This window comes from Micromesistius poutassou (genome assembly GCF_964030765.1).
Source record: "Micromesistius poutassou genome assembly, chromosome: 3".
Taxonomy (NCBI): Eukaryota; Metazoa; Chordata; class Actinopteri; order Gadiformes; family Gadidae; genus Micromesistius; species Micromesistius poutassou.
Genome location: NC_140273.1, coordinates 18,875,509 through 18,888,231, shown reverse-complemented (window position 1 = coordinate 18,888,231; position 12,723 = coordinate 18,875,509).

The following is a 12,723-nucleotide window of genomic DNA, read 5'->3' as shown; positions in this document are numbered from 1 at the left end:
CCAATTTGTCAAGAACATCAGCCGTTCCTCCGTTTCGCCTTTCAGGGACAAGCCTATCAATTTCAGGTCCTTCCATTCGGCCTCTCCCTGTCCCCGAGGGTGTTCACCAGGGTAGTGGCGGCCGCCTTGGCACCCCTTCAGAGGAGGGGTTTAAGGATTATGCCCTACCTCGACGACTGGCTCGTATGTGCCCCATCCCGCCAGCAGGTTGTGGAGGATACAGAGTCAGTACTGTCCCACATTCGGTCTCTCAGCTTCCAAGTCAACTCGAAAAAGAGCAACCTGAATCCAAGACAGGAAACGTCCTTTTTGGGACTCTGCCTGAACTCTCTCACGATGAGGGCATCTCTCACCCCTCAGAGAGTAGCCGGGATCCAGGCAACCCTTCGTGCTTTTCGCCAGAACAGGCGTATAGAGCTGCTTTACTTTCAGAGGATGTTGGGGTTGATGTCTGCTGCAGCAGTGGTGGTCCCACTGGGCCTTCTAAGGGCCCGACCATTGCAGTGTTGGCTGAATGCTTTCGGCCTTCACCCACGGAGGTACAGGCACAGAAAGCTCAAGGTGACCCAATTATGTTTGCAAGCCTTGCTACCCTGGCGGAACGTCAGCTGGTTGACACAGGGAGTTCCTCTGGGAAGGGTACCTTCCAGGCGGACGCTAGTGTCTACAGATGCCTCCCAGACGGGCTGGGGAGCAGTCTGGGAGGGTCGGACGGTGAGAGGCCATTGGGAACACCCGTGGGACAAAGAACACATCAATGTCCTGGAGCTCAGAGCAATACACCTTGGCCTGAGAGCACTTCTTCCCTTTATACAGGGCAAGCATGTGCTAGTACGTACGGACAATCGCTCAGCCGTCTATTACGTCAATCACCAGGGGGGCACAAGATCTCGGCGTTGCCTCAAGACCGCCCAGGGACTCCTCCTTTGGGCATTCCCACGCCTGACCTCATTAAGAGCAGTTCATATTCCTGGTGCGCTGAACCAAGCAGCAGATCTCCTCTCCAGGTCAGGACCCCCTCCGGGGGAGTGGAGGCTGCACGCAGAGGTGGTCGCAAATTTGTGGGCACGCTTTGGCGTAGCCCAGGTGGATCTCTTTGCATCGAGGGAGACGACCCACTGCCAAATGTGGTTCTCCCTGAGCTATCCGTGCGGCCCACTGGGGCTGGATGCACTGTCTCACGAGTGGCCGGGAGGAATGTTGTACGCTTTCCCTCCAATACCCTTGATTCCACTGGTACTCGAGAGAATACGCCAGGGCTCCTACCGAGTGCTGTTAGTGGCTCCACGCTGGCCAGCGAGACATTGGTTTCCGGCCCTCCTGCGTCTTGTTCACGGCCAACCCTGGCCTCTGCCAGTCAGGGCAGACCTTCTCTCGCAAGTGGGGGGTCGAATTTGGCATCCCAGGCCGGCTGTCCTGCAGCTGTGGGCCTGGCCCCTCCTCAGCCCCTGCATCAAAGGTTGAGTGAGGCTGTGTTGGAGACCATAAGTAATGCTAGAGCACCCTCCACTCGGGCAAATTACCAGCAGAGATGGAGGTTATTCTCTTTATGGTGCAAAGACAGGGGTCTTGACCCAAAGACCTGCCCAGTGGAAGTGGTACTCCATTTCCTCCAGTCTCTCTTGGACACTAGGAGGGCAGCCAGCACCTTAAGGGTTTATGCAGCCGCGATCTCTGCATTCCATGATTTGATCGGGGGCCTGTCTATCGGGAAACACCGTATGGTGTCACAATTTTTAAAAGGTGCAAACCGTCTACGTCCAGGCAGGTGTTTGAGGGCCCCATCTTGGGACCTTCCCCTGGTATTGAGGTCTTTGACCACAGCCCCATACGAGCCGTTGGGGCAGACTGATCTTAAGTTTTTAACACAGAAGACAGTGTTTTTACTGGCCTTGTGCTCTACCAAGAGGGTGAGCGAGCTGCACGCACTCTCTGTGAGTACTGAGTGCATGAGGTGGAAGCCTGAAGATGCAGCGGTGTCGCTTTGGCCGAATCCATTCTTCCTCCCCAAAGTGCTAAATCCTCAGTCAATTAATAGGGCTATTGAGCTGGAGGCATTTTACCCTGAGCCAGCCTGTCAGGCAGGGGTGGCTCTTCACACATTATGCCCAGTCAGAGCTTTGAGGGCCTATGTGGATCAAACACAGCAGCTGAGACGTGACCACACTCAGCTTTTTGTATGCTATGGAGCTAGGCAGTTGGGTCACCCAGTCTCGAAACAGCGCGTGTCCCACTGGTTAGTGGACACTATTGCCCAAGCTTATGCCGGGAGGGGTTTCCCAGTTCCTGAGGGCCTGGTGGCTCACTCCACACGAAGCATGGCCACCTCATGGGCAGCTTTGAAAGGGGTTGCTCTTGCGGACATTTGTGCGGCAGCATCCTGGAGTACTCCATGTACTTTCGCCAGGTTTTATAGAATCAATGTGACATCCACCACGGTCGGCGCCACTGTTCTCATGACGGCTGCCAAACAGACTAGTGAAGGGGGATCCTCGGTTCCTCGCGACACTTCTGGTACTAGTCATCCGTAGTAAGACCGTGGTGACGGTCAGAGAGAGGTCGAAATAGATCGTAAGTTATGACCATAACTATGGATCTATGAGACCGAACGATGACCGTCACCCTCCTTTGTCGCTCGGAACAAACCGAAGCGTTCCAGGCAAGGAGGAAGAGCCATGTCCTGGCATCCGCTTTATGCGGCAGGACCTGCCTCCAATCAGTCACAGGTGACAATTTTGATATAAGGGTCTCGCGACAAGTAGTTGAATGGCATCATTCGTAGTAAGACCGTGGTGACGGTCATCGTTCGGTCTCATAGATCCATAGTTATGGTCATAACTTACGTTTTTGACCCTAACACGTGAATTATGCTCAAAACCAACGCTCTCCACTTCCAAATGGTGCGCAATTTCATAAATAACCCTATTTAAGCTTAGTTACACGTTCGCATTGAAATGGACTGAGTTATCAACTTTTCCAGTTTTTATGCGTGCAAGATGCTTTTCAGAGCCAGAAAAACACTTTTTGACCCACAATGTGTTTTTGACCCTAACACGTGAATTATGCTCAAAACTAATGCTCTCCACTTCCAAATGGTATGCAATGGCATAAATAACCCTATTTAAGCTTAGTTACACGTTTGCATTGAAAGGGACTGAATTATCAACTTTTCCAGTTTTTATGCGTGCAAATGGCTTTTCAGAGCGAGAAAAACACTTTTTGACCCACAATGTGTTTTTGACCCTAACACGTGAATTATGCTCAAAACCAACGCTCTCTACTTCCAAATGGTATGCAATGGCATAAATAACCCTATTTAAGCTTAGTTACACGTTTGCATTGAAAGGGACTGAGTTATCAACTTTTCCAGTTTATATGCGTGCAAAATGCTTTTCAGAGCGAGAAAAGCATGTTTTGACCCACAATGTGTTTTTGACCCTAACACGTGAATTATGCTCAAAACCAACACTCTCCACTTCCAAATGGTGCGCAATGGCATAAATAACCCTATTAAGCTTAGTTACACGTTCGCATTGAAATGGACTAAGTAATCAACTTTTCCAGTTTTTATGCGTGCAAAATGCTTTTCAGAGCGAGAAAAACACTTTTTGACCCACAATGTGTTTTTGACCCTAACACGTGAATTATGCTCAAAACCAACGCTCTCCACTTCCAAATGGTGCGCAATTTCATAAATAACCCTATTTAAGCTTAGTTACACGTTCGCATTGAAATGGACTGAGTTATCAACTTTTCCAGTTTTTATGCGTGCAAAATGCTTTTCAGAGCCAGAAAAACACTTTTTGACCCACAATGTGTTTTTGACCCTAACACGTGAATTATGCTCAAAACTAATGCTCTCCACTTCCAAATGGTATGCAATGGCATAAATAACCCTATTTAAGCTTAGTTACACGTTTGCATTGAAAGGGACTGAATTATCAACTTTTCCAGTTTTTATGCGTGCAAATGGCTTTTCAGAGCGAGAAAAACACTTTTTGACCCACAATGTGTTTTTGACCCTAACACGTGAATTATGCTCAAAACTAATGCTCTCCACTTCCAAATGGTATGCAATGGCATAAATAACCCTATTTAAGCTTAGTTACACGTTTGCATTGAAAGGGACTGAGTTATCAACTTTTCCAGTTTATATGCGTGCAAAATGCTTTTCAGAGCGAGAAAAGCATGTTTTGACCCACAATGTGTTTTTGACCCTAACACGTGAATTATGCTCAAAACCAACACTCTCCACTTCCAAATGGTGCGCAATGGCATAAATAACCCTATTTAAGCTTAGTTACACGTTCGCATTGAAATGGACTGAGTAATCAACTTTTCCAGTTTTTATGCGTGCAAAATGCTTTTCAGAGCGAGAAAAACACTTTTTGACCCACAATGTGTTTTTGACCCTACCACGTGAATTATGCTCAAAACCAACGCTCTCCACTTCCAAATGGTGCGCAATGGCATAAATAACCCTATTTAAGCTTAGTTACACGTTCGCATTGAAAGGGACTGAATTATAAACTTTTCCAGTTTTTATGCGTGCAAAATGCTTTTCAGAGCGAGAAAAACACTTTTTGACCCACAATGTGTTTTTGACCCTAACACGTGAATTATGCTCAAAATCAACGCTCTCTACTTCCAAATGGTATGCAATGGCATAAATAACCCTATTTAAGCTTAGTTACACGTTTGCATTGAAAGGGACTGAGTTATCAACTTTTCCAGTTTTTATGCGTGCAAAATGCTTTTCAGAGCGAGAAAAGCATGTTTTGACCCACAATGTGTTTTTGACCCTAACACGTGAATTATGCTCAAAACCAACGCTCTCCACTTCCAAATGGTGCGCGATGGCATAACTAACCCTATTTAAGCTTAGTTACACGTTTGCATTGAAAGGGACTGAGTTATCAACCTTTCCAGTTTTTATGCGTGCAAAATGCTCTTCAGAGCGAGAAAAGCATGTTTTGACCCACAATGTGTTTTTGACCCTAACACGTGAATTATGCTCAAAACCAACACTCTCCACTTCCAAATGGTGCACAATGGCATAAATAACCCTATTTAAGCTTAGTTACACGTTCGCATTGAAATGGACTGAGTTATCAACTTTTCCAGTTTTTATGCGTGCAAAATGCTTTTCAGAGCCAGAAAAACACTTTTTGACCCACAATGTGTTTTTGACCCTAACATGTGAATTATGCTCAAAACCAACGCTCTCCACTTCCAAATGGTGCGCGATGGCATAACTAACCCTATTTAAGCCTAGTTACACGTTTGCATTGAAAGGGACTGAGTTATCAACTTTTCCAGTTTTTATGCGTGCAAAATGCTTTTCAGAGCGAGAAAAGCATGTTTTGACCCACAATGTGTTTTTGACCCTGACACGTGAATTGTGCTCAAAACCAATGCTCTCCACTTCCAAATGGTGCGCAATGGCATAAATAACCCTATTTAAGCTCAGTTACACGTTTGCATTGAAAGTGACTGAGTTATTCACTTTTCCAGTTTTTATGTGTGCAAAATGCTTTTCAGAGCGAGAAAAGCATGTTTTGACCCACAATGTGTTTTTGACCCTAACACGTGAATTATGCTCAAAACCAACGCTCTCCACTTCCAAATGGTGCGCGATGGCATAAATAACCCTATTTAAGCTTAGCTACACGTTTGCATTGAAAGGGACTGAATTATCAACTTTTCCAGTTTTTATGCGTGCAAAATGCTTTTCAGAGCCAGAAAAACACTTTTTGACCCACAATGTGTTTTTGACCCTAACATGTGAATTATGCTCAAAACCAACGCTCTCCACTTCCAAATGGTGCGCGATGGCATAACTAACCCTATTTAAGCCTAGTTACACGTTTGCATTGAAAGGGACTGAGTTATCAACTTTTCCAGTTTTTATGCGTGCAAAATGCTTTTCAGAGCGAGAAAAGCATGTTTTGACCCACAATGTGTTTTTGACCCTGACACGTGAATTGTGCTCAAAACCAATGCTCTCCACTTCCAAATGGTGCGCAATGGCATAAATAACCCTATTTAAGCTCAGTTACACGTTTGCATTGAAAGTGACTGAGTTATTCACTTTTCCAGTTTTTATGTGTGCAAAATGCTTTTCAGAGCGAGAAAAGCATGTTTTGACCCACAATGTGTTTTTGACCCTAACACGTGAATTATGCTCAAAACCAACGCTCTCCACTTCCAAATGGTGCGCGATGGCATAAATAACCCTATTTAAGCTTAGCTACACGTTTGCATTGAAAGGGACTGAATTATCAACTTTTCCAGTTTTTATGCGTGCAAAATGCTTTTCAGAGCGAGAAAAACACTTTTTGACCCACAATGTGTTTTTGACCCTAACACGTGAATTATGCTCAAAATCAACGCTCTCTACTTCCAAATGGTATGCAATGGCATAAATAACCCTATTTAAGCTTAGTTACACGTTTGCATTGAAAGGGACTGAGTTACCAACTTTTCCAGTTTTTATGCGTGCAAAATGCTTTTCAGAGCGAGAAAAGCATGTTTTGACCCACAATGTGTTTTTGACCCTAACACGTGAATTATGCTCAAAACCAACGCTCTCCACTTCCAAATGGTGCGCGATGGCATAACTAACCCTATTTAAGCTTAGTTACACGTTTGCATTGAAAGGGACTGAGTTGTCAACCTTTCCAGTTTTTATGCGTGCAAAATGCTCTTCAGAGCGAGAAAAGCATGTTTTGACCCACAATGTGTTTTTGACCCTAACACGTGAATTATGCTCAAAACTAATGCTCTCCACTTCCAAATGGTGTGCAATGGCATAAATAACCCTATTTAAGCTTAGTTACACGTTTGCATTGAAAGGGACTGAGTTATCAACTTTTCCAGTTTTTATGCGTGCAAAATGCTTTTCAGAGCGAGAAAAACACTTTTTGACCCACAATGTGTTTTTTACCCTAACACATGAATTATGCTCAAAACCAACGCTCTCTACTTCCAAATGGTATGCAATGGCATAAATAACCCTATTTAAGCTTAGTTACACGTTCGCGTTGAAATGGACTGAGTTATCAACTTTTCCAGTTTTTATGCGTGCAAAATGCTTTTCAGAGCGAGAAAAATACTTTTTGACCCACAATGTGTTTTTGACCCTAACACGTGAATTATGCTCAAAACCAACGCTCTCCACTTCCAAATGGTGCGCAATGGCATAAATAACCCTATTTAAGCTTAGTTACACGTTCGCATTGAAATGGACTGAGTTATCAACTTTTCCAGTTTTTATGCGTGCAAAATGCTTTTCAGAGCCAGAAAAACACTTTTTGACCCACAATGTGTTTTTGACCCTAACACGTGAATTATGCTCAAAACCAACGCTCTCCACTTCCAAATGGTGCGCGATGGCATAACTAACCCTATGTAATCCTAGTTACACGTTTGCATTGAAAGGGACTGAGTTATCAACTTTTCCAGTTTTTATGCGTGCAAAATGCTTTTCAGAGCGAGAAAAGCATGTTTTGACCCACAATGTGTTTTTGACCCTGACACGTGAATTGTGCTCAAAACCAATGCTCTCCACTTCCAAATGGTGTGCAATGGCATAAATAACCCTATTTAAGCTTAGTTACACGTTTGCATTGAAAGGGACTGAATTATCAACTTTTCCAGTTTTTATGCTTGCAAAATGCTTTTCAGAGCGAGAAAAACACTTTTTGACCCACAATGTGTTTTTGACCCTAACACGGGAATTATGCTCAAAACCAACACTCTCCACTTCCAAATGGTGCGCAATGGCATAAATAACCCTATTTAAGCTTAGTTACACGTTCGCATTGAAATGGACTGAGTAATCAACTTTTCCAGTTTTTATGCGTGCAAAATGCTTTTCAGAGCGAGAAAAACACTTTTTGACCCACAATGTGTTTTTTACCCTAACACATGAATTATGCTCAAAACCAACGCTCTCTACTTCCAAATGGTATGCAATGGCATAAATAACCCTATTTAAGCTTAGTTACACGTTCGCATTGAAATGGACTGAGTTATCAACTTTTCCAGTTTTTATGCATGCAAAATGCTTTTCAGAGCGAGAGAAGCACTTTTTGACCAACAATGTGTTTTTGACCCTAACACGTGAATTATGCTCAAAACCAACGCTCTCCAATTCCAAATGGTGCGCGATGGCATAAATAACCCTATTTAAGCTTAGTTACACGTTTGCATTGAAAGGGACTGAGTTATTCACTTTTCCAGTTTTTATGCTTGCAAAATGCTTTTCAGAGCGAGAAAAACACTTTTTGACCCACAATGTGTTTTTGACCCTAACACGTGAATTATGCTCAAAACCAACACTCTCCACTTCCAAATGGTGCGCAATGGCATAAATAACCCTATTTAAGCTTAGTTACACGTTCGCATTGAAATGGACTGAGTAATCAACTTTTCCAGTTTTTATGCGTGCAAAATGCTTTTCAGAGCGAGAAAAACACTTTTTGACCCACAATGTGTTTTTTACCCTAACACATGAATTATGCTCAAAACCAACGTTCTCTACCTCCAAATGGTATGCAATTGCATAAATAACCCTATTTAAGCTTAGTTACACGTTCGCATTGAAATGGACTGAGTTATCAACTTTTCCAGTTTTTATGCATGCAAAATGCTTTTCAGAGCGAGAGAAGCACTTTTTGACCAACAATGTGTTTTTGACCCTAACACGTGAATTATGCTCAAAACCAACGCTCTCCAATTCCAAATGGTGCGCGATGGCATAAATAACCCTATTTAAGCTTAGTCACACGTTTGCATTGAAAGGGACTGAGTTATCAACTTTTCCAGTTTTTATGCGTGCAAAATGCTTTTCAGAGCGAGAAAAGCATGTTTTGACCCACAATGTGTTTTTGACCCTGACACGTGAATTGTGCTCAAAACCAATGCTCTCCACTTCCAAATGGTGCGCAATTGCATAAATAACCCTATTTAAGCTCAGTTACACGTTTGCATTGAAAGTGACTGAGTTATTCACTTTTCCAGTTTTTATGCGTGCAAAATGCTTTTCAGAGCGAGAAAAGCATGTTTTGACCCACAATGTGTTTTTGACCCTGACACGTGAATTGTGCTCAAAACCAATGCTCTCCACTTCCAAATGGTGCGCAATGGCATAAATAACCCTATTTAAGCTCAGTTACACGTTTGCATTGAAAGTGACTGAGTTATTCACTTTTCCAGTTTTTATGTGTGCAAAATGCTTTTCAGAGCGAGAAAAGCATGTTTTGACCCACAATGTGTTTTTGACCCTAACACGTGAATTATGCTCAAAACCAACACTCTCCACTTCCAAATGGTGCGCAATGGCATAAATAACCCTATTTAAGCTTAGTTACACGTTCGCATTGAAATGGACTAAGTAATCAACTTTTCCAGTTTTTATGCGTGCAAAATGCTTTTCAGAGCGAGAAAAACACTTTTTGACCCACAATGTGTTTTTGACCCTAACACGTGAATTATGCTCAAAACCAACGCTCTCCACTTCCAAATGGTGCGCGATGGCATAACTAACCCTATTTAAGCTTAGTTACACGTTTGCATTGAAAGGGACTGAGTTGTCAACCTTTCCAGTTTTTATGCGTGCAAAATGCTCTTCAGAGCGAGAAAAGCATGTTTTGACCCACAATGTGTTTTTGACCCTAACACGTGAATTATGCTCAAAACTAATGCTCTCCACTTCCAAATGGTGTGCAATGGCATAAATAACCCTATTTAAGCTTAGTTACACGTTTGCATTGAAAGGGACTGAGTTATCAACTTTTCCAGTTTTTATGCGTGCAAAATGCTTTTCAGAGCGAGAAAAACACTTTTTGACCCACAATGTGTTTTTGACCCTAACACGTGAATTATGCTAAAAACCAACGCTCTCCACTTCCAAATGGTGCGCGATGGCATAAATAACCCTATTTAAGCTTAGTTACACGTTTGCATTGAAAGGGACTGAATTATCAACTTTTCCAGTTTTTATGCGTGCAAAATGCTTTTCAGAGCGAGAAAAACACTTTTTGACCCACAATGTGTTTTTTACCCTAACACATGAATTATGCTCAAAACCAACGCTCTCTACTTCCAAATGGTATGCAATGGCATAAATAACCCTATTTAAGCTTAGTTACACGTTCGCGTTGAAATGGACTGAGTTATCAACTTTTCCAGTTTTTATGCGTGCAAAATGCTTTTCAGAGCGAGAAAAATACTTTTTGACCCACAATGTGTTTTTGACCCTAACACGTGAATTATGCTCAAAACCAACGCTCTCCACTTCCAAATGGTGCGCAATGGCATAAATAACCCTATTTAAGCTTAGTTACACGTTCGCATTGAAATGGACTGAGTTATCAACTTTTCCAGTTTTTATGCGTGCAAAATGCTTTTCAGAGCCAGAAAAACACTTTTTGACCCACAATGTGTTTTTGACCCTAACACGTGAATTATGCTCAAAACCAACGCTCTCCACTTCCAAATGGTGCGCGATGGCATAACTAACCCTATGTAATCCTAGTTACACGTTTGCATTGAAAGGGACTGAGTTATCAACTTTTCCAGTTTTTATGCGTGCAAAATGCTTTTCAGAGCGAGAAAAGCATGTTTTGACCCACAATGTGTTTTTGACCCTGACACGTGAATTGTGCTCAAAACCAATGCTCTCCACTTCCAAATGGTGTGCAATGGCATAAATAACCCTATTTAAGCTTAGTTACACGTTTGCATTGAAAGGGACTGAATTATCAACTTTTCCAGTTTTTATGCTTGCAAAATGCTTTTCAGAGCGAGAAAAACACTTTTTGACCCACAATGTGTTTTTGACCCTAACACGGGAATTATGCTCAAAACCAACACTCTCCACTTCCAAATGGTGCGCAATGGCATAAATAACCCTATTTAAGCTTAGTTACACGTTCGCATTGAAATGGACTGAGTAATCAACTTTTCCAGTTTTTATGCGTGCAAAATGCTTTTCAGAGCGAGAAAAACACTTTTTGACCCACAATGTGTTTTTTACCCTAACACATGAATTATGCTCAAAACCAACGTTCTCTACCTCCAAATGGTATGCAATTGCATAAATAACCCTATTTAAGCTTAGTTACACGTTCGCATTGAAATGGACTGAGTTATCAACTTTTCCAGTTTTTATGCATGCAAAATGCTTTTCAGAGCGAGAGAAGCACTTTTTGACCAACAATGTGTTTTTGACCCTAACACGTGAATTATGCTCAAAACCAACGCTCTCCAATTCCAAATGGTGCGCGATGGCATAAATAACCCTATTTAAGCTTAGTCACACGTTTGCATTGAAAGGGACTGAGTTATCAACTTTTCCAGTTTTTATGCGTGCAAAATGCTTTTCAGAGCGAGAAAAGCATGTTTTGACCCACAATGTGTTTTTGACCCTGACACGTGAATTGTGCTCAAAACCAATGCTCTCCACTTCCAAATGGTGCGCAATTGCATAAATAACCCTATTTAAGCTCAGTTACACGTTTGCATTGAAAGTGACTGAGTTATTCACTTTTCCAGTTTTTATGCGTGCAAAATGCTTTTCAGAGCGAGAAAAGCATGTTTTGACCCACAATGTGTTTTTGACCCTGACACGTGAATTGTGCTCAAAACCAATGCTCTCCACTTCCAAATGGTGCGCAATGGCATAAATAACCCTATTTAAGCTCAGTTACACGTTTGCATTGAAAGTGACTGAGTTATTCACTTTTCCAGTTTTTATGTGTGCAAAATGCTTTTCAGAGCGAGAAAAGCATGTTTTGACCCACAATGTGTTTTTGACCCTAACACGTGAATTATGCTCAAAACCAACACTCTCCACTTCCAAATGGTGCGCAATGGCATAAATAACCCTATTTAAGCTTAGTTACACGTTCGCATTGAAATGGACTAAGTAATCAACTTTTCCAGTTTTTATGCGTGCAAAATGCTTTTCAGAGCGAGAAAAACACTTTTTGACCCACAATGTGTTTTTGACCCTAACACGTGAATTATGCTCAAAACCAACGCTCTCCACTTCCAAATGGTGCGCGATGGCATAACTAACCCTATTTAAGCTTAGTTACACGTTTGCATTGAAAGGGACTGAGTTGTCAACCTTTCCAGTTTTTATGCGTGCAAAATGCTCTTCAGAGCGAGAAAAGCATGTTTTGACCCACAATGTGTTTTTGACCCTAACACGTGAATTATGCTCAAAACTAATGCTCTCCACTTCCAAATGGTGTGCAATGGCATAAATAACCCTATTTAAGCTTAGTTACACGTTTGCATTGAAAGGGACTGAGTTATCAACTTTTCCAGTTTTTATGCGTGCAAAATGCTTTTCAGAGCGAGAAAAACACTTTTTGACCCACAATGTGTTTTTGACCCTAACACGTGAATTATGCTAAAAACCAACGCTCTCCACTTCCAAATGGTGCGCGATGGCATAAATAACCCTATTTAAGCTTAGTTACACGTTTGCATTGAAAGGGACTGAATTATCAACTTTTCCAGTTTTTATGCGTGCAAAATGCTTTTCAGAGCGAGAAAAACACTTTTTGACCCACAATGTGTTTTTTACCCTAACACATGAATTATGCTCAAAACCAACGCTCTCTACTTCCAAATGGTATGCAATGGCATAAATAACCCTATTTAAGCTTAGTTACACGTTCGCGTTGAAATGGACTGAGTTATCAACTT